This window comes from Temnothorax nylanderi, unplaced genomic scaffold, assembly GCF_030848795.1.
Source record: "Temnothorax nylanderi isolate EJ_2023f unplaced genomic scaffold, tnyl_v1.0 TNYL_tig0280_pilon, whole genome shotgun sequence".
In the NCBI taxonomy this organism is placed as follows: domain Eukaryota; kingdom Metazoa; phylum Arthropoda; class Insecta; order Hymenoptera; family Formicidae; genus Temnothorax; species Temnothorax nylanderi.
The window spans coordinates 1-24,632 of record NW_027249342.1 but is presented as its reverse complement, the minus strand read 5'-3'; the positions used below and the strand labels follow the sequence as shown (position 1 = coordinate 24,632).

The 24,632-nt window shown below is 46.2% G+C and overlaps 3 long non-coding RNA genes and 1 pseudogene across 3 annotated transcripts; 3 read left to right on the top strand and 1 right to left on the bottom strand.

Moving 5' to 3' along the window:
• The first annotated feature begins 9,101 nt into the window (after window positions 1-9,101).
• On the top strand, window positions 9,102-10,943 carry LOC139780480 (uncharacterized). Its single transcript, XR_011720254.1, has 4 exons — window positions 9,102-9,709; window positions 9,969-10,089; window positions 10,400-10,635; window positions 10,888-10,943. It is a non-coding gene; the product is annotated as an uncharacterized lncRNA (long non-coding RNA).
• A 5,567-nt stretch (window positions 10,944-16,510) lies between these two features.
• Window positions 16,511-18,822, bottom strand: LOC139780476 (retinol dehydrogenase 12-like; annotated as a pseudogene).
• Window positions 18,823-21,835: 3,013 nt separating this feature from the next.
• LOC139780485 (uncharacterized) lies at window positions 21,836-22,723 on the top strand. Its single transcript, XR_011720255.1, has 3 exons — window positions 21,836-22,082; window positions 22,325-22,414; window positions 22,692-22,723. It is a non-coding gene; the product is annotated as an uncharacterized lncRNA (long non-coding RNA).
• A 135-nt stretch (window positions 22,724-22,858) lies between these two features.
• LOC139780479 (uncharacterized) lies at window positions 22,859-24,480 on the top strand. Its single transcript, XR_011720253.1, has 3 exons — window positions 22,859-23,318; window positions 23,590-23,671; window positions 24,418-24,480. It is a non-coding gene; the product is annotated as an uncharacterized lncRNA (long non-coding RNA).
• Window positions 24,481-24,632: the final 152 nt, after the last annotated feature.

Sequence of the window (24,632 nt, the reverse complement as noted above, 5' to 3'; positions counted from 1 at the left end):
CGAGACTATGTCGTCGGCTTCCCTCCCTTATACGCGTCGTCGCGGGTCTCTCCGCGCCGCGAGACTATGTCGTCGGCTTCCCTCCCTTATACGCGTCGTCGCGGGTCTCTCCGCGCCGCGAGACTATGTCGTCGGCTTCCCTCCCTTATACGCGTCGTCGCGGGTCTCTCCGCGCCGCGAGACTATGTCGTCGGCTTCCCTCCCTTATACGCGTCGTCGCGGGTCTCTCCGCGCCGCGAGACTATGTCGTCGGCTTCCCTCCCTTATACGCGTCGTCGCGGGTCTCTCCGCGCCGCGAGACTATGTCGTCGGCTTCCCTCCCTTATACGCGTCGTCGCGGGTCTCTCCGCGCCGCGAGACTATGTCGTCGGCTTCCCTCCCTTATACGCGTCGTCGCGGGTCTCTCCGCGCCGCGAGACTATGTCGTCGGCTTCCCTCCCTTATACGCGTCGTCGCGGGTCTCTCCGCGCCGCGAGACTATGTCGTCGGCTTCCCTCCCTTATACGCGTCGTCGCGGGTCTCTCCGCGCCGCGAGACTATGTCGTCGGCTTCCCTCCCTTATACGCGTCGTCGCGGGTCTCTCCGCGCCGCGAGACTATGTCGTCGGCTTCCCTCCCTTATACGCGTCGTCGCGGGTCTCTCCGCGCCGCGAGACTATGTCGTCGGCTTCCCTCCCTTATACGCGTCGTCGCGGGTCTCTCCGCGCCGCGAGACTATGTCGTCGGCTTCCCTCCCTTATACGCGTCGTCGCGGGTCTCTCCGCGCCGCGAGACTATGTCGTCGGCTTCCCTCCCTTATACGCGTCGTCGCGGGTCTCTCCGCGCCGCGAGACTATGTCGTCGGCTTCCCTCCCTTATACGCGTCGTCGCGGGTCTCTCCGCGCCGCGAGACTATGTCGTCGGCTTCCCTCCCTTATACGCGTCGTCGCGGGTCTCTCCGCGCCGCGAGACTATGTCGTCGGCTTCCCTCCCTTATACGCGTCGTCGCGGGTCTCTCCGCGCCGCGAGACTATGTCGTCGGCTTCCCTCCCTTATACGCGTCGTCGCGGGTCTCTCCGCGCCGCGAGACTATGTCGTCGGCTTCCCTCCCTTATACGCGTCGTCGCGGGTCTCTCCGCGCCGCGAGACTATGTCGTCGGCTTCCCTCCCTTATACGCGTCGTCGCGGGTCTCTCCGCGCCGCGAGACTATGTCGTCGGCTTCCCTCCCTTATACGCGTCGTCGCGGGTCTCTCCGCGCCGCGAGACTATGTCGTCGGCTTCCCTCCCTTATACGCGTCGTCGCGGGTCTCTCCGCGCCGCGAGACTATGTCGTCGGCTTCCCTCCCTTATACGCGTCGTCGCGGGTCTCTCCGCGCCGCGAGACTATGTCGTCGGCTTCCCTCCCTTATACGCGTCGTCGCGGGTCTCTCCGCGCCGCGAGACTATGTCGTCGGCTTCCCTCCGTTATACGCGTCGTCGCGGGTCTCTCCGCGCCGCGAGACTATGTCGTCGGCTTCCCTCCCTTATACGCGTCGTCGCGGGTCTCTCCGCGCCGCGAGACTATGTCGTCGGCTTCCCTCCCTTATACGCGTCGTCGCGGGTCTCTCCGCGCCGCGAGACTATGTCGTCGGCTTCCCTCCCTTATACGCGTCGTCGCGGGTCTCTCCGCGCCGCGAGACTATGTCGTCGGCTTCCCTCCCTTATACGCGTCGTCGCGGGTCTCTCCGCGCCGCGAGACTATGTCGTCGGCTTCCCTCCCTTATACGCGTCGTCGCGGGTCTCTCCGCGCCGCGAGACTATGTCGTCGGCTTCCCTCCGTTATACGCGTCGTCGCGGGTCTCTCCGCGCCGCGAGACTATGTCGTCGGCTTCCCTCCCTTATACGCGTCGTCGCGGGTCTCTCCGCGCCGCGAGACTATGTCGTCGGCTTCCCTCCCTTATACGCGTCGTCGCGGGTCTCTCCGCGCCGCGAGACTATGTCGTCGGCTTCCCTCCTTATACGCGTCGTCGCGGGTCTCTCCGCGCCGCGAGACTATGTCGTCGGCTTCCCTCCCTTATACGCGTCGTCGCGGGTCTCTCCGCGCCGCGAGACTATGTCGTCGGCTTCCCTCCCTTATACGCGTCGTCGCGGGTCTCTCCGCGCCGCGAGACTATGTCGTCGGCTTCCCTCCCTTATACGCGTCGTCGCGGGTCTCTCCGCGCCGCGAGACTATGTCGTCGGCTTCCCTCCCTTATACGCGTCGTCGCGGGTCTCTCCGCGCCGCGAGACTATGTCGTCGGCTTCCCTCCGTTATACGCGTCGTCGCGGGTCTCTCCGCGCCGCGAGACTATGTCGTCGGCTTCCCTCCCTTATACGCGTCGTCGCGGGTCTCTCCGCGCCGCGAGACTATGTCGTCGGCTTCCCTCCGTTATACGCGTCGTCGCGGGTCTCTCCGCGCCGCGAGACTATGTCGTCGGCTTCCCTCCGTTATACGCGTCGTCGCGGGTCTCTCCGCGCCGCGAGACTATGTCGTCGGCTTCCCTCCGTTATACGCGTCGTCGCGGGTCTCTCCGCGCCGCGAGACTATGTCGTCGGCTTCCCTCCCTTATACGCGTCGTCGCGGGTCTCTCCGCGCCGCGAGACTATGTCGTCGGCTTCCCTCCGTTATACGCGTCGTCGCGGGTCTCTCCGCGCCGCGAGACTATGTCGTCGGCTTCCCTCCCGTTATACGCGTCGTCGCGGGTCTCTCCGCGCCGCGAGACTATGTCGTCGGCTTCCCTCCGTTATACGCGTCGTCGCGGGTCTCTCCGCGCCGCGAGACTATGTCGTCGGCTTCCCTCCCTTATACGCGTCGTCGCGGGTCTCTCCGCGCCGCGAGACTATGTCGTCGGCTTCCCTCCCTTATACGCGTCGTCGCGGGTCTCTCCGCGCCGCGAGACTATGTCGTCGGCTTCCCTCCCTTATACGCGTCGTCGCGGGTCTCTCCGCGCCGCGAGACTATGTCGTCGGCTTCCTCCCTTATACGCGTCGTCGCGGGTCTCTCCGCGCCGCGAGACTATGTCGTACGGCTTCCCTCCCTTATACGCGTCGTCGCGGGTCTCTCCGCGCCGCGAGACTATGTCGTCGGCTTCCTCCCTTATACGCGTCGTCGCGGGTCTCTCCGCGCCGCGAGACTATATCGTACGGCTTCCGCTCCCTTATACGCGTCGTCGCGGGTCTCTCCGCGCCGCGAGACTATAGTCGTACGGCTTCCCTCCCTTATACGCGTCGTCGCGGGTCTCTCCGCGCCGCGAGACTATGTCGTCGGCTTCCCTCCTTATACGCGTCGTCGCGGGTCTCTCCGCGCCGCGAGACTATGTCGTCGGCTTCCCTCCCTTATACGCGTCGTCGCGGGTCTCTCCGCGCCGCGAGACTATGTCGTCGGCTTCCCTCCTTATACGCGTCGTCGCGGGTCTCTCCGCGCCGCGAGACTATGTCGTCGGCTTCCCTCCCTTATACGCGTCGTCGCGGGTCTCTCCGCGCCGCGAGACTATGTCGTCGGCTTCCCTCCCTTATACGCGTCGTCGCGGGTCTCTCCGCGCCGCGAGACTATGTCGTCGGCTTCCCTCCCTTATACGCGTCGTCGCGGGTCTCTCCGCGCCGCGAGACTATGTCGTCGGCTTCCCTCCCTTATACGCGTCGTCGCGGGTCTCTCCGCGCCGCGAGACTATGTCGTCGGCTTCCCTCCCTTATACGCGTCGTCGCGGGTCTCTCCGCGCCGCGAGACTATGTCGTCGGCTTCCCTCCCTTATACGCGTCGTCGCGGGTCTCTCCGCGCCGCGAGACTATGTCGTACGCTTCCCTCCCTTATACGCGTCGTCGCGGGTCTCTCCGCGCCGCGAGACTATGTCGTCCGGCTTCCCTCCCTTATACGCGTCGTCGCGGGTCTCTCCGCGCCGCGAGACTATATCGTACGCTTCCCTCCCTTATACGCGTCGTCGCGGGTCTCTCCGCGCCGCGAGACTATGATCGTCGGCTTCCCTCCCTTATACGCGTCGTCGCGGGTCTCTCCGCGCCGCGAGACTATGTCGTCGCTTCCCTCCCTATACGCGGTCGTCGCGGGTCTCTCCGCGCCGCGAGACTATGTCGTCGGCTTCCCTCCCTTATACGCGTCGTCGCGGGTCTCTCCGCGCCGCGAGCTATGTCGTCGGCTTCCCTCCCTTATACGCGTCGTCGCGGGTCTCTCCGCGCCGCGAGACTATGTCGTCGGCTTCCCTCCCTTATACGCGTCGTCGCGGGTCTCTCCGCGCCGCGAGACTATGTCGTCGGCTTCCCTCCCTTATACGCGTCGTCGCGGGTCTCTCCGCGCCGCGAGACTATGCCGTCGGCTTCGCTCCCTTATACGCGTCGTCGCGGGTCTCTCCGCGCCGCGAGACTATGCCGTCGGCTTCGCTCCCATATACGCGTCGTCGCGGGTCTCTCCGCGCCGCGAGACTATGCCGTCGGCTTCGCTCCCATATACGCGTCGTCGCGGGTCTCTCCGCGCCGCGAGACTATGCCGTCGGCTTCGCTCCCTTATACGCGTCGTCGCGGGTCTCTCCGCGCCGCGAGACTATGTCGTCGGCTTCCCTCCCTTATACGCGTCGTCGCGGGTCTCTCCGCGCCGCGAGACTATGTCGTCGGCTTCCCTCCCTTATACGCGTCGTCGCGGGTCTCTCCGCGCCGCGAGACTATGTCGTCGGCTTCCCTCCCTTATACGCGTCGTCGCGGGTCTCTCCGCGCCGCGAGACTATGTCGTCGGCTTCCCTCCCTTATACGCGTCGTCGCGGGTCTCTCCGCGCCGCGAGACTATGTCGTCGGCTTCCCTCCCTTATACGCGTCGTCGCGGGTCTCTCCGCGCCGCGAGACTATGTCGTCGGCTTCCCTCCGTTATACGCGTCGTCGCGGGTCTCTCCGCGCCGCGAGACTATGTCGTCGGCTTCCCTCCGTTATACGCGTCGTCGCGGGTCTCTCCGCGCCGCGAGACTATGTCGTCGGCTTCCCTCCGTTATACGCGTCGTCGCGGGTCTCTCCGCGCCGCGAGACTATGTCGTCGGCTTCCCTCCGTTATACGCGTCGTCGCGGGTCTCTCCGCGCCGCGAGACTATGTCGTCGGCTTCCCTCCGTTATACGCGTCGTCGCGGGTCTCTCCGCGCCGCGAGACTATGTCGTCGGCTTCCCTCCGTTATACGCGTCGTCGCGGGTCTCTCCGCGCCGCGAGACTATGTCGTCGGCTTCCCTCCCTTATACGCGTCGTCGCGGGTCTCTCCGCGCCGCGAGACTATGTCGTCGGCTTCCCTCCGTTATACGCGTCGTCGCGGGTCTCTCCGCGCCGCGAGACTATGTCGTCGGCTTCCCTCCGTTATACGCGTCGTCGCGGGTCTCTCCGCGCCGCGAGACTATGTCGTCGGCTTCCCTCCGTTATACGCGTCGTCGCGGGTCTCTCCGCGCCGCGAGACTATGTCGTCGGCTTCCCTCCGTTATACGCGTCGTCGCGGGTCTCTCCGCGCCGCGAGACTATGTCGTCGGCTTCCCTCCGTTATACGCGTCGTCGCGGGTCTCTCCGCGCCGCGAGACTATGTCGTCGGCTTCCCTCCGTTATACGCGTCGTCGCGGGTCTCTCCGCGCCGCGAGACTATGTCGTCGGCTTCCCTCCGTTATACGCGTCGTCGCGGGTCTCTCCGCGCCGCGAGACTATGTCGTCGGCTTCCCTCCGTTATACGCGTCGTCGCGGGTCTCTCCGCGCCGCGAGACTATGTCGTCGGCTTCCCTCCGTTATACGCGTCGTCGCGGGTCTCTCCGCGCCGCGAGACTATGTCGTCGGCTTCCCTCCGTTATACGCGTCGTCGCGGGTCTCTCCGCGCCGCGAGACTATGTCGTCGGCTTCCCTCCGTTATACGCGTCGTCGCGGGTCTCTCCGCGCCGCGAGACTATGTCGTCGGCTTCCCTCCGTTATACGCGTCGTCGCGGGTCTCTCCGCGCCGCGAGACTATGTCGTCGGCTTCCCTCCGTTATACGCGTCGTCGCGGGTCTCTCCGCGCCGCGAGACTATGTCGTCGGCTTCCCTCCGTTATACGCGTCGTCGCGGGTCTCTCCGCGCCGCGAGACTATGTCGTCGGCTTCCCTCCGTTATACGCGTCGTCGCGGGTCTCTCCGCGCCGCGAGACTATGTCGTCGGCTTCCCTCCGTTATACGCGTCGTCGCGGGTCTCTCCGCGCCGCGAGACTATGTCGTCGGCTTCCCTCCGTTATACGCGTCGTCGCGGGTCTCTCCGCGCCGCGAGACTATGTCGTCGGCTTCCCTCCGTTATACGCGTCGTCGCGGGTCTCTCCGCGCCGCGAGACTATGTCGTCGGCTTCCCTCCGTTATACGCGTCGTCGCGGGTCTCTCCGCGCCGCGAGACTATGTCGTCGGCTTCCCTCCGTTATACGCGTCGTCGCGGGTCTCTCCGCGCCGCGAGACTATGTCGTCGGCTTCCCTCCGTTATACGCGTCGTCGCGGGTCTCTCCGCGCCGCGAGACTATGTCGTCGGCTTCCCTCCGTTATACGCGTCGTCGCGGGTCTCTCCGCGCCGCGAGACTATGTCGTCGGCTTCCCTCCGTTATACGCGTCGTCGCGGGTCTCTCCGCGCCGCGAGACTATGTCGTCGGCTTCCCTCCGTTATACGCGTCGTCGCGGGTCTCTCCGCGCCGCGAGACTATGTCGTCGGCTTCCCTCCGTTATACGCGTCGTCGCGGGTCTCTCCGCGCCGCGAGACTATGTCGTCGGCTTCCCTCCGTTATACGCGTCGTCGCGGGTCTCTCCGCGCCGCGAGACTATGTCGTCGGCTTCCCTCCGTTATACGCGTCGTCGCGGGTCTCTCCGCGCCGCGAGACTATGTCGTCGGCTTCCCTCCGTTATACGCGTCGTCGCGGGTCTCTCCGCGCCGCGAGACTATGTCGTCGGCTTCCCTCCGTTATACGCGTCGTCGCGGGTCTCTCCGCGCCGCGAGACTATGTCGTCGGCTTCCCTCCGTTATACGCGTCGTCGCGGGTCTCTCCGCGCCGCGAGACTATGTCGTCGGCTTCCCTCCGTTATACGCGTCGTCGCGGGTCTCTCCGCGCCGCGAGACTATGTCGTCGGCTTCCCTCCGTTATACGCGTCGTCGCGGGTCTCTCCGCGCCGCGAGACTATGTCGTCGGCTTCCCTCCGTTATACGCGTCGTCGCGGGTCTCTCCGCGCCGCGAGACTATGTCGTCGGCTTCCCTCCGTTATACGCGTCGTCGCGGGTCTCTCCGCGCCGCGAGACTATGTCGTCGGCTTCCCTCCGTTATACGCGTCGTCGCGGGTCTCTCCGCGCCGCGAGACTATGTCGTCGGCTTCCCTCCGTTATACGCGTCGTCGCGGGTCTCTCCGCGCCGCGAGACTATGTCGTCGGCTTCCCTCCGTTATACGCGTCGTCGCGGGTCTCTCCGCGCCGCGAGACTATGTCGTCGGCTTCCCTCCGTTATACGCGTCGTCGCGGGTCTCTCCGCGCCGCGAGACTATGTCGTCGGCTTCCCTCCGTTATACGCGTCGTCGCGGGTCTCTCCGCGCCGCGAGACTATGTCGTCGGCTTCCCTCCGTTATACGCGTCGTCGCGGGTCTCTCCGCGCCGCGAGACTATGTCGTCGGCTTCCCTCCGTTATACGCGTCGTCGCGGGTCTCTCCGCGCCGCGAGACTATGTCGTCGGCTTCCCTCCGTTATACGCGTCGTCGCGGGTCTCTCCGCGCCGCGAGACTATGTCGTCGGCTTCCCTCCGTTATACGCGTCGTCGCGGGTCTCTCCGCGCCGCGAGACTATGTCGTCGGCTTCCCTCCGTTATACGCGTCGTCGCGGGTCTCTCCGCGCCGCGAGACTATGTCGTCGGCTTCCCTCCGTTATACGCGTCGTCGCGGGTCTCTCCGCGCCGCGAGACTATGTCGTCGGCTTCCCTCCGTTATACGCGTCGTCGCGGGTCTCTCCGCGCCGCGAGACTATGTCGTCGGCTTCCCTCCGTTATACGCGTCGTCGCGGGTCTCTCCGCGCCGCGAGACTATGTCGTCGGCTTCCCTCCGTTATACGCGTCGTCGCGGGTCTCTCCGCGCCGCGAGACTATGTCGTCGGCTTCCCTCCGTTATACGCGTCGTCGCGGGTCTCTCCGCGCCGCGAGACTATGTCGTCGGCTTCCCTCCGTTATACGCGTCGTCGCGGGTCTCTCCGCGCCGCGAGACTATGTCGTCGGCTTCCCTCCGTTATACGCGTCGTCGCGGGTCTCTCCGCGCCGCGAGACTATGTCGTCGGCTTCCCTCCGTTATACGCGTCGTCGCGGGTCTCTCCGCGCCGCGAGACTATGTCGTCGGCTTCCCTCCGTTATACGCGTCGTCGCGGGTCTCTCCGCGCCGCGAGACTATGTCGTCGGCTTCCCTCCGTTATACGCGTCGTCGCGGGTCTCTCCGCGCCGCGAGACTATGTCGTCGGCTTCCCTCCGTTATACGCGTCGTCGCGGGTCTCTCCGCGCCGCGAGACTATGTCGTCGGCTTCCCTCCGTTATACGCGTCGTCGCGGGTCTCTCCGCGCCGCGAGACTATGTCGTCGGCTTCCCTCCGTTATACGCGTCGTCGCGGGTCTCTCCGCGCCGCGAGACTATGTCGTCGGCTTCCCTCCGTTATACGCGTCGTCGCGGGTCTCTCCGCGCCGCGAGACTATGTCGTCGGCAGCCCCCCTTTTACGCGTCGTCGCGGGTCTCTCCGCGCCGCGAGACTATGTCGTCGGCTTCCCTCCGTTATACGCGTCGTCGCGGGTCTCTCCGCGCCGCGAGACTATGTCGTCGGCTTCCCTCCGTTATACGCGTCGTCGCGGGTCTCTCCGCGCCGCGAGACTATGTCGTCGGCTTCCCTCCGTTATACGCGTCGTCGCGGGTCTCTCCGCGCCGCGAGACTATGTCGTCGGCTTCCTCCCTTATACGCGTCGTCGCGGGTCTCTCCGCGCCGCGAGACTATATCGTCGCTTCCTCCCTTATACGCGTCGTCGCGGGTCTCTCCGCGCCGCGAGACTATATCGTCGCTTCCTCCCTTATACGCGTCGTCGCGGGTCTCTCCGCGCCGCGAGACTATATCGTCGCTTCGCTCCCTTATACGCGTCGTCGCGGGTCTCTCCGCGCCGCGAGACTATATCGTACGCTTCGCTCCCTTATACGCGTCGTCGCGGGTCTCTCCGCGCCGCGAGACTATATCGTACGCTTCGCTCCCTTATACGCGTCGTCGCGGGTCTCTCCGCGCCGCGAGACTATATCGTACGCTTCGCTCCCTTATACGCGTCGTCGCGGGTCTCTCCGCGCCGCGAGACTATATCGTACGCTTCGCTCCCTTATACGCGTCGTCGCGGGTCTCTCCGCGCCGCGAGACTATATCGTACGCTTCGCTCGGTTATACGGTCCGTCGCGGGTCTCTCCGCGCCGCGAGACTTTAATACGCTTCGCTTATACGGTTCGCCGCGTGTCTGCCGCGCCTTAGAAAGTTAGGCGTGTAAGTTATCGCGTCGCGTTGTCTGCGGAACGACACCACGCTTACAAAGTTACTTAATCGAATAGTTCATTTGAATGTTTCAGAAAATAACGACGCAGAAGATGACATCGGAGCAGCGAGGGAATCCTGCGAAGCTGACATCCCGAGCAGCCTGAGAGGAGGAGGAGGCCTAGGATAGGCATCGGGCATCGGCGTACCAACACTTCTGGTAAGTGTTACTTTTCATTTTTTTTAAAGATATTATAAAATCCCTCTTTGTGCTTATTCAGTTCCTACATTAAACATTCCGTGTTTCGGAATTTAAATTAGTAAAAAAAAATATTTTGAAAAATTTGATTTAAGTTTATTCTAACGTAGAAACCTTTTTCGAAGAAGTAATTCAAAATATAATATTAATCTGAATAACGAATAAGATGTTCGATGCGCGTGACACGTATTTAATCGATTCGATTATTTTTATGTTACAGAAAATATCCGCGCGGGAAGGAGCATCATTTTCGCATCGAGGGAACACGAGTGACATCCCGAGCAGCCTGAGAGGAGGTGGAGGCCTGGAAGAGGCATCAGGCGCCGGCGGAACAACATGCGGTATATATAATTGGTTTATACATATTGTGTCTTTCGCGGAAAGTTTAACCAATCGGTTTTTCAATCGAATAGTAAAGATAGTCAGAGAGTAGAAATTAAAAAAGAGTTTAATTTTTTAAATTCTATTTTGAATTCTTGTGTTCAGTAAATAGAGTATACTTTCAAGAAATTAAACGTGTTTTTTTATTAAATTTATTTAATTAAAAGAAATTTAGAATTCCGTGTTTTACCTTCGGTAATTATTTTTCGAAATACAGACTGTCTCTTTTCTTCCCTGCTCTAATCTGGATTATATGTTTGATTGTTACAGAATCATCGTAGCGACGTTGCAGATACAGCTCCGCTAAAAAAGACTTTTTTAAACGGGAGTGCCGTACAGTATCGCGCGAGAAAGACTTTTACTGAAATTAGTCCGCGCGCGATTGTAGTTCATTATCCGCGAGTGTTTCTCGCGAGTGTCCTGTGCGGCGGGAGGAGGAGGCCTGACGTCCTGAGAGGAGGAGGAGGTCTGGGAGAGACATCGGGCCCCGGCGGAGCAACTTTGGGGTGAGTTATCATCTCTTATGTGCATAATATAATTCTCATTTATTTAGCTTGTTTTATCTCGATAAGTTAAGAAATAGAGAAAGAGAAATTATCTAAAATTTTATTCTTGTAAAGATCTTTTTCGGTAAATAGATAATTGTATCGCTAAATATTTTATTGAAAGACGAATTAGAGGCGCGTAAGAATTAATTTTTGAAATATTGATCATTTTGAGCGCTTTTTTAATTTAAATCTTATGTTTGTATGTTACAGTATCACCGTAGCTACGTGGTTGCATAACTCCGCCCGTTGCGCATCGAATCGGTGAGTCAATGAGAAATTTTTTTATTGAGGTACGAATCTACGAATAATTAAATATAGAGCAATAATATATCTCGGTACATGTCGAATTACAATAATTTGTAGTATGCAAATATTACATTTCGTAGATCCATTGCCTTAAAATGGATGGGCTAAAATTGATTATGGGAAATATTTAATCTTGGTATCATTTGTATATTGTTGTATTTATTGATTGTTATTGATTTATTGTGCGATTGTGCTTGAGGAAATACTCGCACACTTCGCACGCACCGAGCTCGCGAAGAACTCATTAAATTATGTTAACGAACTGCCGTGTTTTATATAAATACTTTTGAATAAAATTTTTAAGTACATAATAAATTAAATTTTTGAATTTTTTATTACATAGATCACTTCTATTTAAAACTAGAGTAAATAATAAATATTTTAGAAACACAAGAGAAACAAAAAGTAAAATAATTCTCTAATAATTAAAGTAATGATTTTTTAAATACAAATTCTTTTTAGATTTCTTTAAAGAATTATTTTTGTAACATTATATATATATTTTTTTTTCTTAAACAAAAGAGATAATAAGTAAAATATTGTGTTAAAGTTAGATGTTATAAGAAAAAGTATTTTCACAACACCTCTACGGAAAGTTCGACTTTCCATGCCTGTAGAGAGGGGCGAAAGCGGTCAATTTCACGCCAAGGCGGCATAGCGGGCGGAAAGTAACCACTTTCCTCCCTAGGGCGGAAAGTGACCACTTTCCACCCGCTAAACAGGGAGGAAAGTTGTTACTTTCCTCCCTGGGGAGGAAAGTGGTTACTTTCCGCCCGCTATGCCGCCTTGGCGTGAAATTGACCACTCTCGCCTCTCTCTAGGCATGGAAGTCGAACTTTACGTAAAGGTATTGTGAAAAATATCGTGTGCACCTCGGGGCAAAAGCTTTTTCAGACTCGTGTGATTGCCGCCCTCGCCTTCGGCTCGGGCGGCAAACTTCACACTCGTCTGAAAAACGCTACTTTCGCCCCTTGGTGCACAATATACTATTGTAGATAGGGAAAAATTATGAGTTAGGATGTGTTTTATTTATACCTACCCATTTATTCATTTCCATATATTTAACCAAGATTAAATATTTATAAATCGATGCAAGAAAGCAATATATAGATATATTTAGAATTTATTTGATAGAAAACGTGATAATTGTTATTTATTACTAAAATTTATTTTAACAAAGCATCGATTTTACCCTAATTTTTTGTAGCCTATCCATCTATTTTTGATTGAAAAATTGGTTTTATGTTAGATAATGTCAAGTAATATGACGTGAGATTCTAAATATTCTGTCGAGATACTGAAAATTTAAATTATTTTAGAACTGATGATATAGTACAATTATTCAGTTTTGCAATCAAGAGACACGGTAGTGTCTCGTGCCAAGTACACGCGGAGCGAGACCGACCGTGACTCTTTTACGCGACGCGACGGGTTGCGAGTACCCAAGATGTTGAGATCTCGATAACTAGTGAACGGATCAAGTTCTAAGTAGGCTTGATCGATAGCTTGGGGTCGACTTTGGGGGGGTATCTCCTATAATATTTTCCGCTACGTGCCCTACGAGCGGAGATATTGCGACGCAAAGTCCAAATGTGAAAATTTATTTTTTTTAAGATACGGAGATACGTCGTCGTCTCTCAATCAATATAACATATATATATCAGAAAATGTCACTTTCACTTTTTCGACGCTGGCGGCGCAGGTATCGCCAGTTTCGATATCGCGCGCGTATTTCGATCGATCTAGTAGGCAAATTAAATAAGGTCGATAGACTTATCGGTCAGGAGGAAGATTTCTATTTAGGTAAATTAGGTATTAGGTATATAATACATATTGAGTCAATTGCTTCATGTTTATCTGGAGAGATTTCGTATCCTTACATCGTATTATCACCGCTGCCGGAAAAGAAGGTTCTCTACGCTTGGCAGAAAGTGCCGCTAGGGAATTTTTAAGTCGATTCTTATGAATCAAGCTTGAATTCGACGTCTAGGTATCCCAGGTTGCCGATGACGAGGTCCAGATAGTGCGCTTCATAGTTTTCGGTGTCCAGGTGTAATAATACGTTGAATTCGATGTCTACGTGTCCCAGGTTGCCGATGACGAGGTCCACATAGTGCGCTCCGTAGTTTTCGGTGTCTACGTGTATTAATACTTTGAATTTGATGTCCACGTGTCCCAGGTTGCCGATGACAGGATCCAGATAGTGCGCTTCATTGTTTTCGGTGTCCAGGTGTAATCGTACGTTGAATTCGATGTCTAGGTGTCCCAGGTTGCCGATGACGAGGTCTACATAGTGCGCTCCGTAGTTTTCGGTGTCTACGTGTATTAATACCTTGAATTCGATATCCACGTGTCCCAGGTTGCCGATGACGGGATCCAGATAGTGCGCTTCATAGTTTTCGGTGTCCAGGTGTAATCGTACGTTGAATTCAATGTCTAGGTGTTCCAGGTTGCCGCTGACGAGGTCCACATAGTGCGCTTCGTAGTTTTCGGTGTCCAGGTGTAATAATACGTTGAATGCGATGTCTAGGTGTCCCAGGTTGCCGATGACGATGTCTAGATAGTGAGCTCCGTAGTTTTCGGTGTCTACGTGTATTAATACGTTGAATTCGATGTCTAGGTGTCCCAGGTTGCCGATGACGAGGTCCACATAGTGCGCTCCGTAGTTTTCGGTGTCTACGTGTATTAATACCTTGAAATTGATGTCTAGGTGTCCCAGGTTGCTGATGACGAGGTCCAGATAGCGCGCTCCGTAGTTTTCGGTGTCTAGGTGTAATAATACCTCGAATTCGATGTCTACGTGTCCCAGGTTGCCGATGACGAGGTTCACATAGTGTGCTTTGTAGTTTTTGGTGTCTAGGTGTATTAATAACTTTAAATATGAATGTAGGACACGTAGATATCGAATTCGAGGTATTAATACACGTAGACACCGAAAACTACGGAGCGCACTATGTGGACCTCGTCATCGGCAACGTGAAACACCTAGACATCGAACTCAACGTATTATTACACCTGGACACCGAAAACTATAGAGCGCACTATGTGGACCTCGTTATCGGCAACCTGGGACACTTAGACATCAAATTCAAGCTTGATTTATAAGAATCGACTTAAAAATTCCCTAGCGGCAGAATTAAAATTATGTCATGACATAATAAAAATTCGCTGAATTAAAATTATGTCTAGACATAATAAAAATTGGACGAATAATAGTAATCTTTCGGAAGTAGAGGTTTTAAGCTTGAAATTTAAATTTTATTCATTTTTAAAGATAAATTTAGTGTTCCTTCAATTTTTGTGAGAAATGTATAATTTACTTTTACTTAAATATTATTAATTTTTATGTATTTGTTGGTATTGCTAATTTTGTGAATAATTAAAAAATAAAAAATAAAAATGTTTTGCAGATCCTTGCTTAACACTACAAAATAGGTGATATCAGTACAAAATTACCTTTTTCAAAAAAGGTAAAAAAAAGTGCCAAGTACACGCAATGTATTTTGTAAATTCAAAATTTAACCTAAGTGGTAGCTTTATATCTTTTTTACAAAATTATATTATCTAACTTAACTCAAGTGACATGTATTTCAAAAAAAAAAGATGTAAAATCTTTAATTTCTTCTTCACAAAATTATATTACCTAACTTAACTCAAGTGACATGTATCTAACCTAAGTGGTAGCTTTATATCTTCTTCACAAAATTATATTACCTAACTTAACTCAAGTGACATGTATTTCAAAAAAAGATGTGAAATCTTTAAATTAAATTGCGCCAATTGTAAAGAGAATATGTATATTGCTTTGAAAGATAATTGTTATGCAACTACTTTAAAGAAATAAAACCCAAGTGGTATCTTCGTATTCCTATTCAAGGGTCTTCCTATTCTAAACCCAAGTGATAATAGCTTCTTAATTCTCTTTAACAAATTTTTAATATTACAAAGAATCATTTTAATTACAAAGAATTAAAGAAGTAACAGTACAAAATAAAAATATTTAATTAAAACAAAATAAATAAATTTTTCTTGTAAAAAAACTTGGCGCTGCTAGACTTTGAAATTTAAACATTAAAATTTAAACATTAGTACTAAGATTTTTGATTGAATAAAAAACAATAAACATAATTTAAGGAAGAATGCGACAGGAGTAAAAAAGCAGCGCCAAGTTTTTTTACAAGAAAAATTTATTTATTTTGTTTTAATTAAATATTTTTATTTTGTACTGTTACTTCTTTAATTCTTTGTAATTAAAATGATTCTTTGTAATATTAAAAATTTGTTAAAGAGAATTAAGAAGCTATTATCACTTGGGTTTAGAATAGGAAGACCCTTGAATAGGAATACGAAGATACCACTTGGGTTTTATTTCTTTAAAGTAGTTGCATAACAATTATCTTTCAAAGCAATATACATATTCTCTTTACAATTGGCGCAATTTAATTTAAAGATTTCACATCTTTTTTTGAAATACATGTCACTTGAGTTAAGTTAGGTAATATAATTTTGTGAAGAAGATATAAAGCTACCACTTAGGTTAGATACATGTCACTTGAGTTAAGTTAGGTAATATAATTTTGTGAAGAAGAAATTAAAGATTTTACATCTTTTTTTTTGATACAGATTAACGCGATAGTTTATCCTAATTCAAAGCAAATGCAGGTGGACTCTTTTGCTCTCCCTTGAGCTTCGATGAAGTCAAGTCCAAGCGCGCTGTCAACCGCACTTTCCCCGGCGGGGATTTAAGGCATTCGGTTATTCACTCGGTCGACGATTCAAAAGGTTCTATATCTGGTTTCTCCTCATTCGAGCTGGAATTTGCATCCCGTAATTCTCGTGACGGCCTCGAAATCTCAATATGCAATTCAATAATAATGCAATATAATATAATGCAAAAATAATTTTTTAATGGAAATTATTCGTGATATTGCAAAATACTGCTAAACATCATTGAATAATATTATGATCTCATCGTCATGACGATGCATCTACATCGATGAATATGATGTAATTCATGTAAAAAAACTTGATATGCTGTATTTTACATAATTCTTCCATTAATACTTTTGCAAAACATTAACGACACTTTCGATTTGTGCGTCAAAATTAAAAGTCATACAATTTATTTAATAATTAAGTTAATAGACCACACTTTCAATTTTTGTAACCCTTCTTGTAGTGTGTGTGCGCGCGCACACACACACGCACACGCGTATGCGAAACCTGACGTGATAGAGTAATTCTGCGGCCAGATTCGGAGCTGCGAGCAAAATTATGTAAGAAACGACTTTTGTTTCCCAAAACGAAGGACCATCATACTTGTGTAATTAATGTAATGACAAATGATAAATATTATACAATGGAACAACTTTATATATCTCAATAAGAGATAATAAAAGAACGACAATGTTTTATTTCTTGAAAAATTTAATACGATCTGTCCATTATTAGGAATTACCTGGACATTTTTCATATATTTTTTTATTTTAGTTTAAAGCATGTGAATTAAAAAATAAAATACTTAATATAAATCCATATTTATATATTTTTTATTTGCAATTATTTTATTAACACTTTAATTATTAAAAATAAAAACATAAAACATTATTTAGTAAAAATTCCCACGATATTCTCTTAAGACTAAAGAAAATCTTTTTAAAGCATTTGACGTGAAACGGTTTTCAAAAATGTGGAAAAATCTTCTTCTGGTTCCAGATGTAAAAGGCGACAGGATAAATTCCACAATTTTTCGGCATAATGACGATTGTTTGCCTTCCGATATGTAGTGGCAACGTTGCAGTCCCTACATATATATGTACATATAAAACACAATGAATTATGTTATTCTGTATAAGAATGAGTTTGTATAATACATAGTATATTCTTACGAATAATAAAGACCGGTTTCATTAGCTATTTTTTCATCCACAGAGCAATATATTGTAGTTTGCGCTCCTTGTTCAGCATTTTTTAAAAATAATTTTATGCAGATATTAGAAAAAAAGCTGCACTTGGAAATGATGTAAGATTGCTATGCCGTGATATTTCGGTCGGAATCATACCAGGATGTAAAGAGTATACGTTTATTCCGTGAACATTTGCTTCTGAAAATTCAAATCTTTGTGTAAAGATCTATCTTCGTATAGGTACTATTTCTTTATCATAAAAAAAATCAATAACGATCGATTAGTGATTGTTAAATATTAATTAGGAAATATTAAATAAATGTGATCTATCTCAATAATGTTTCCTTTTTGGGCATACCTTTCAATCGACGAGCAAGTTCCTTGGTGAACAGAATGTTTGCCAATTTACTTTGTGCATAACTTCTAAATGGTGCATAAGATCTCTCCAGATTAATGTCATCGAATTCTATGTCAACAACTATAATAGAATGATTTTATTATAGTTGTACTTTAAACAAAAGGCGGGTGTATACAAAAGACATTTTAGTTTATTTCTAAAGTCACCATAATCACTTTACATACAAATATGTGCAATTGATGAAACATTGACTATTCTGCAGCTGGCAGAAGACGATTGCATTTTTGGTAGTAACAGAAGTGTCAAAAGAAAATGGCCAAGATAGTTGACTTGTAGTGTCGTCTCATTTCCATCCTCTGTCTTTTCGTATTGTGACATAATCACACCGGCATTATTTATGAGTACGTGAATAGCTGCTTCGTTTGTTAACAAATTTTTAGCACAGTCTCTCACGCTCTTAAAACTGCGCAGATCCAGAAAATAAATCGCAAGCTCACCTACGTTATTTTTATATTCATCTTTTGTCATCCTAAAAGTAATTATTGATTTACAGACCACATCGTCATTTTCTCCAGCATGAAAAAATTTAATTAAGATAAATATAGTTTGATAAAGACAAAATAACAAATAAATTAAAGCAAATAGTAATTAATTTAATTACTTCTTACGATACAAATTTATATATTTACCGTGAAGGTGGATTGTTCTTTATATCCTCAACTGCTTTATTTGTCTTCTCCATATTTCTGCAAGCCAGAATTACTCTAGCGCCTAAATGCACACGTTATTTGTACAAATGTGTTTAGAGTATACTTTTTAATTATAGAGTCGTAAAATTTTATGGATTTTAAATGAAGCAAAGATAATCGAAAAAAAAACAAATATTCTAGTAAAGAAATGAATATTGTGTTCTCATAAAGTATCTTTATATGGTTGTATAACAATGATACATAGCACTGTCACCTCTTAATGAATAACAAATTTATATTTCATTAATGCTATGTAATATCTATTTAAATTTCACAAGGTTTAGGATAACTTAAATTATTATTTCAGTATATATAAAATCACCTCTCGCGTATAAATCTCTGGCAGTTTCCTTGCCGATACCACTACTTGCTCCCGTTATCACAACAGTTTTGCCGTCAAGACGTGCTTTGCTCGTACACATTTTATTGAAGAACCACATTTTATGGTTTATCTTTATCCACGACGTCACCAATATGTGACTGACTATTTCTTGGAATTCACTCACTATCGCTTTCACTGTTCAATTTTGCAATGTGCTTGACGAATGTGATTGCTCGTCGAATATCCACACACTTGTGGCTTCGTGTGATCTTATACAAGTTCCTTATATAAGTGTTCTTGTATGAATTGCATAAATTGCAACTGCAAATAATTAACTAATTTGCAAATCAAATCTGTGTAGGTCTTAGCGTATAAAGAACTAGTTTGTTTTTTCAGATACACGCGCATGAGCCGCACCACGCAAACGTTCAATGGTCTGACATGGAGTTTTAAATACTCAAAAGATTAATACGAAGATTAAACGAAAAATATTTTAGAATGCTTCTTTATCCACGACGTTACCAATATGCGATTAATTACTTCTGTTGAAATTTATTCACTATCGATTTCACTGACATGCTCTTGTATTAAGTAATTATTATTAAATATACGCAGATCTAAATGTTCGGAAAAAGAACTACTTTCTCTTTTCAGATATACGTACGGCACATTTTGTTTTACAATCTGAAGTTTTGCAATCTCACAAGATCAATATTAACTTCTTACCTGCTTTAATTTTTTCATTTGTATACAAATATAATATATATTATAGCAATTAGCTAGTATTGACTGGTAAACACTTTTAAAAATTTCGGCAGTAATTCGCTTAAGAATAAAGAAATCTTTTCAAACCGAATAAATCACATTTACTTCGCCAATCAAATAATAAACAGCAATGGAAATATTAATCGACTCTACTAGCAATTATAGGGAGCTTTCCAGCAAGTGACACAAGCCGACACAAACGTCGTTCTATCTTTCTTTTTTGGCAATGAGTAACAAAGACAAAACGATACCTGTGTCGACTTGTGTCGCTTGTTGGAAAGCTCCCATAATCGTCAAGACAATACGACCATGATTTGGTTCGATTATCATCACGACACTCTTTTAACCAAGGATTTGGTCCTTATAAATTGATGTAATCTTTAATACTTACACATAAGCATCTAATTTAAATAATTAAATTTATTGCGAAAAACATTACATACCTCAGCGGTCAGCCAAGGTGAGGTAATATTCTTGGCCGACGTAATATTTTTCGCAACAAACGATGGCGACAATCATCCACGACCAAAACGTTCAAGATACGAATAACTTGTTATTTATTAAGTAATGAACAATTTTCGTTTCAAAACAACTATCTGCAATGGCAAATACGTGTTTGATTCCCTTAAGAAAACTTGACGGTTTCAAAATAGCTACAATAATTTCAGGCTTTGCAAGATTTATTTGCAACTTTGAGGCGTAGTGCGATATGGAATTTTCAACGAAATGAAAGTAATAAATAAGAACATTTTACGATTTTTATTGCTGTGCAAGTTTTATTTGAAGCGTTTATACAGATTCGTGTGCGAAAAACGATAAAATATAAAAAAAACGAACAAAAATTCTCAATTTTTCCTTTTCTCGTTCGATATCTCGAAAACTATCGATCGTACGCCAAAATATCACTGAACGTAACTTGTAGAGCGGGAAAAATCCTATAAAAAACACCTATTACGTTAATTTTTTGCGTCAATGAAGTCGGAAATCTTAGCGAAAGCGTTCGGTGCCGCGTATCGACGTAACCAACGCGCCGCTGACGCGATGGCGACGACTCTCCACTTTGAGGCGCTCTACAAGGCGTAATTTTCAACGAAATGAAATGAATAACAAATAAAAATTGTAGGTTTTTTTACGCTCTACAAGTTTCATTTGAAGCATTTTTGCAATTTCTGACGACAATAATGAGTAAAAAGAAAAAAACTAAATATCATACTTTTTTATTTCCCTTTCTCGTTCGATGTCTCGAAAGCAATCGATCATACGTAAAAATGTCATACGACATAATTTGTAGAGCGTAAAAAAAGCTTTAAAATGAGCTCCGATTCGACCTTGTAGTGACGATTTGTTTGTGTCAGCTATTTGCTGGCAATTTGAGAGATCGATATAGCATATCGCCGCGTTTGCCGCAACTACGCGTTTTGTTGTGAACGCGAATGCAATCGATTGGATTCGCGGACAGCGAAATTCGTGAACAAACTCTCGAGACGTCTCGTCATATTCGCTCCTCGTGAATTGCATCGAACAGCTCGGGCTCGTAAATTTCCGTGATAGAGGAGATTCGATGAGTACACGCGCGCTTGGACCAACTTTCGGATCGACGGTGTTCGTATACACACTTACATGGCACACCGTTCTATAAAGTACAAACTCGTACAAACATACGGGTAGAGTCGACACCAATGTGTACACTCGAGATTTCGCGAAAGACCGTGAGTCTTTCTACATATTATAAAGGTATTATAGTATTATAGAGATATTGTAGCGTTCACAAGTAAAAAGATATTCACGTTATAAGAATATTTATGAAAATAAAATAATATAGACTAACTCTTTAAAAAGCATATAAGCATGTCGAATTAAATATCATTGTTGTTCCTTTGCCGATACCCTGATTGCTTTTTTATATGCCTTTTTAAAAGAATGAAGTTTTTTAGTTTTGTTAAAAGTGAAGCCTGTTATGTAGATGTGATGTATAAATTATATCGTGTATGCGTATGTATATACATATATGTCGTGTATGCGATTTTTTGTCACATCCCATTCATTCGCATCGATAATACGGAATGAATAAATCATCGTATCAGCTTAATAAGCTTCGCTTTTGATAAAAAATATAATGTACCATCAACTCTAAAAGGCATAAACAAGGTGTCCCAGGAATAAAGAATGTACAGTGACATTCTCTACGCCAGAAGACTGGCGTTTTACTATTTTTATAAAAATTTCTCGACAACTATACATATGATATCTAAATATCGCTAATTTATAACTTACATAATAAGAGAAATTTTTTCAACAATTAAATATCTCTTGATTTACAGATAAGACTTTATTGTGCAAATCAGACTATTATTCACTGTTATACATATAATTTACTTTCAGCTATAGATATCAATTAGAAAATTTTCTTTTGCTAATCAATTTACTAATCAGTATTAACTATAAATAATTATTATGCTACATATTCTTTATTATTACATTACATATTATACTATTTATATAAATGAAAAAAATAAAAGCTGCTAAGAAGTTAATATTATTCTTTTGAGTATGTAAAACTTTATGTCAGATCGTTGAACGTTTGCGCGGTGCATGCGTGTCGTGCGTGTAACTGAAAAGAGAAAGTAATTGTCCTTATGGTACCAAGATCTGCGCAGATTTTGTCTGCGCAGATGCATACGTTGGATAATTACCTGCTGCTAACCTTGTGCAGTCTATATAATAAGAAGACAGCGTGTGCATATTCGTCGAACGTCAAACGCGTTGCAAAATCGAACAGAGCATGTTCACTGAAATCGATAGTGAATAAATTTCAACAGAAGTAATTAATCGCATATTGGTAACGTCGTGGATAAAGAAGCATCCTAATATGGATGTATACTTATGGTTTTTCAATAAAATGTGTACGAGTGAAGCACGTCTTGACGGCAAAACTGTTGTGATAACGGGAGCAGGTAGTGGTATCGGCAAGGAGACTGCCAGAGACATATACGCGAGAGGTAATTTTACTAAAATGCTAATTTAAGTTACCCTAACCTTTGAAATTTTAGTATATATTACATATCATTAATGAAATATAAATTTATTGTTCATCTAAAGACGAAGTGCCAAGTGTTATATAATTATATAATCATATGACAATATTGTATGAGAGAAAGGCTTTTTCGGTTATCTCTTTGCGTTATTTAGAATTCTATAAAAAGTTTTTTTACAACATAAATAAAAAATATACTCTTAAAAGCATTTATAGGCGCTAGAGTAATTCTGGCTTGTAGAAATATGGAAAAGACAAATGAAGCTGTTGCAGATATAAAGACAATCTACCTTTATGGTAAATATATACACTTGAGTATACCGAATAGGGGACCCACCGTGTGAAGGACATTACTACTATTAGTAACTACTTTGTAGTTTCATAACTTTTAAATAAGCAATGAGCGACGATTAAGTTATAAGAAGAAGTTACTCAGGGTTATGTCTTTGACAATATATGTCAAAATCAAGGTAATCGGAGGTTGGTCCTCTATTCTGTATATTAACTTTATCTTAATTACATTTTTACATGTTAGAGAAAATGACGATGTCTGTAAATCAATGGTTACTTTTAGGATGACAAAGGATGAATATAAAAATAACGTAGGTGAGCTTGCGATTTATTTTCTGGATCTACGTAGTTTTAAGAGCGTGAGAAGATTGCGCTTTCTTTTTTTTAATAGTAAGCAATCAAAATATTTTACTAAAATCATGTACAAATGACAGATAAAAGAAGAAAAAGGAGACCAGTAGGCAAATATATACTTCAAAGAGAAAGTAAAATAGAAAAAAATCAAATTTTTGTTAAGTGTGGCATATTCCCCCGAGTTACCCTATCTGAAAAGAGAAAGTAGTTCTACTTCCGTACATTAAGATCTGTGTAGATTTAATAATTACCTGCTGCTAAACTTGTGCAGTCTATATAAGAACACGAAGACGCGCGCGTGAGCGTGTAAATACACGACGAACGTCAAACACGTTACAAGATCGAACAGAGCATGTACAGTCAAATCGATAGTGAATAAATTTCAATAGAAGTAGTTAAACGCATATTAGTAACGTTGTTGATAAAGAAGCATCCTAAATGCGGTTTTTCAATAAAATGTGTACGAGTGAAGCACGTCTTGACGGCAAAACTGTTGTGATAACTGGAGCAAGTAGTGGTATCGGCAAGGAGACTGCCAGAGACTTATACGCGAGAGGTAATTTTACTGAAATGCTAATTTAAGTTACCCTAACCTTTGAAATTTTAGTATATATTACATATCATTAATGATATATAAATTTATTATTCATCAAAAGACGATGTGCCATATGTCATTCTTATATAATCATATGACAATATTGTAGAAGAGAAAGGCTCTTTCGGTTATCTTTGCGTCATTTAGAGAATTCTATAAAAAGCTTTTTTACAACTCGATAAATAAAAAATATTCTCTCAAACACATTTATATTAATAACATGTGCATTTAGGCGCTAGAGTAATTCTGGCTTGTAGAAATATGGAAAAGACAAATAAAGCTGTTGAAGATATAAAGAGCAATCCACCTTCATGGTAAATATATAATAAATAATAAACTTGTATCATAAGAAACAATTAAATTAATTACTATTTGCTTTGATTCATTATTTCTCTATTTTTATGAAACTATATTTATATTAACTCTTTATTGCCCTCGTTCAGCAAACGAACTTTTGTGTTCTCGTATGAGCGCCACGCTGCGCCTGTATGTATATCATCGTTAATGCACACATTAGTGCGGCGTTGCCACATAGTTTTTTCTTTGTTAGGTCAACACAGTTTTCTACATAGACGTATATAATTGTCACAATTAGAAAAGGAAAGCGTCTCCGCAAGCATATTTTCTGTCCTTCAAATCTTGCCTGAAGCTCTCCAATGGGAATGCTCAGTCTATCGACCAATCGACCAATACAAAATCGATCTGCCACAGTAAAGCTTAGGTTTGGCAATACGTCGACTGTACGTATTTTCTCTCGCCATGAGCGCTACGCTCACAATCAGATATATCGCGTGTTAACACTTTCAAAGTCTAATCTAAAAATTATCGTAACGAAATTTTGGAAAACAACCGCACAAATAAAATCTAGAAGGTTGTAAGTAAAAAGTCAGAAAGTTTCAGAGTCAACTTTTATGCCACATCTATGCTGTTAAAAAAATAAAATATGAACTCAGCGTTCATATTTCGTCTCATACGAGGGCAATTGAGGGTTAATTAAACTATTTCGCATGTTGTAGAAAATGACGATGTGATATGTAAATCAATGGCTGGCTACTTTTAGGATGACAAAGGATGATTATAAAAATGACGCAGGCGAGCTTACGATTTATTTTCTGGATCTACGTATTTTAAGAGCGTGAGAGATTGCGCTAAGAACTTGCTAACAAACGAAGCAGCCATTCATATACTCATAAATAATGCCGGTGTGGCTGCGTCTCCATACGAAAAGACAGAGGATGGAAATGAGACGACACTACAAGTTAACCATCTTGGCCA